Source organism: Frankliniella occidentalis, unplaced genomic scaffold (genome assembly GCF_000697945.3).
Source record: "Frankliniella occidentalis isolate FOCC.00 unplaced genomic scaffold, Focc_3.1 Scaffold111, whole genome shotgun sequence".
In the NCBI taxonomy this organism is placed as follows: domain Eukaryota; kingdom Metazoa; phylum Arthropoda; class Insecta; order Thysanoptera; family Thripidae; genus Frankliniella; species Frankliniella occidentalis.
Window position 1 is genome coordinate 703,208 of NW_026267239.1, and position 1,772 is coordinate 704,979.

At 45.9% G+C, this 1,772-nt stretch overlaps 1 protein-coding gene across 2 annotated transcripts in view; it reads left to right on the top strand.

The window, feature by feature from the left end:
- LOC113204683 (cyclic nucleotide-gated cation channel alpha-3) overlaps positions 1-877 on the top strand; it is a 9,654-nt gene extending 8,777 nt beyond the window's left edge. For both annotated transcript variants that reach the window (XM_052270121.1, XM_052270122.1), the window contains exons 8-9: positions 170-316; positions 778-877. The gene's annotated coding sequence lies outside the window, so the exon portion shown is untranslated. The remainder of the gene's footprint in view (positions 1-169; positions 317-777) is intronic.
- The last annotated feature ends 895 nt before the right edge of the window (positions 878-1,772 follow it).

Here is a 1,772-nt window from a genome sequence, read left to right on the forward strand (position 1 = left end):
ATTCCACCTGTGAACGTTTGACGATGAGTTGACATTGTTTGTCCTAGGCAATGCTTTTGAAGCATGGCAAGTTAATGATATACAGCTCCCTAAAACTGTAGAGTCCAGAGAAGAGTTGCTGTAACCATGATATATGTAGACCAAAATTTTGTTTTTACCCTTGCTGCAGGAAGACCGTCGATTAGTTGCATCTGCGCTTGACATCAGCTACGCAGCCGTCAGCTGTCACCCTGCTACCCAATGTATGTTGAGTCGGCGTCACAGCACACAGCATGAGAAATGGACCCTTTTTCTCATGATCACAGGAGTGAAACTGGTAAGTTTTGACTTTCTTATGTAATGTTAACAAAAAAATATCAATACATTATGGTAGAGTCATGTTGGGTAAAAGTTTATTTTGGTATTTGTTTCTAGTAGGGGGTTACTTGTCATTCTTTACTTTCTCTATGCTACCTCTACATACACCGCTTATTACTTGATCCTAAAATATGTAGTTGTGTGTTGATTTTAGTGGAGGGAAGTGAGAGAGGCAAATCATCAGAGAGTCAGTTACAGTAATGCTGTTATTTATTTCATTTGTCTGGTACAGTTGTAGTAAAATAGGAAGTGATGCTGGTTCTTGTCCAAAGGGATGTGCCTGGACTGGAAGCTGGCCACCTGTAACATAGAAAGTTCATTCGATGAGTTGGCGTCACAGTGATACAGATGGACCAGAACACGTTTGAGTGGAACTCTGAGATAATTTGAATGTACTTATATTTTTTCATTCTTTTTCAGGTATTCAGATTTGCCCCAAGTCACCAGCAGAAACAAAGCCGGCTACTTTGAGGGAGGCTTAAGTTTATAATGTTAAAAACAATAAAGAATTAAAATACTATCCAACATTTTACATGATTTCATTGATCTGATCCTACTCTGCAGTAACTGTGGATGTAGTAGCAGACTGCCACCACTACAGCAGTGACGTCACGGGCGTCTCGGATGCAGCTCTAGTTAGCTGTGGAGGCAGTAGTAGACTTACTGCAGGATGCCGCTACTACCACCCCACAGCCACCGCAGCAGCGCCCAAGACGCCCGTGACGTCACGACGGTAGCGGCGGCAGCCGCTACTACCTCCACAGCAACCGCAGCCGCGAGTAGCGCGGGGGCAGGGGGAGGGAGGGTTCGTCACACATAAGCCAGGACGCTGCTTCTTCGCCGTATCCCGGGCAGGAGGGCGATCAATGCTCAGCAAATTGCGTCACAGCAAATCTCGCGGACGGATTATAAGGACCACCTAGCCGTCCGGCCCGCCCCATATGACACCAGGAGCACGCGTTTCACCGAAGATGCCAACTTGACCCGTGGCAGGGCTTTGCTGACTCCACAGCTTGAGCGGAACGGCTCCGCTAGACCCTTCCACAATGTGGGTGTTGTCCACATCCCCACCACCACCCCCAGCCCTCGGGAAAATATAGTCGTCCCAGCATTACTTTGGTCTTCGGGGGGGCCCGGGCCCGGGGCCCGAAGACCAAAGTAATGCTGGGAGCACTACACACATTGTTTAATTTTTTTTATAAAGGATTATCAATCTTTTTGGTACAAATTTTAGACAACTTACAGTGGGGTAAATTATGGCATCTGAAAACTACCATAGTATCTAAAACACCCCTGTCGTGAAAAGTGACTTTAGATGGCCAACAAAGATTGCTGCCAGAGAGAAAATCATTCAAGCTTACTCAAAGAGACTGTACACTATAATAAAATAACTGGACCAGCTGTAATCACTGTGA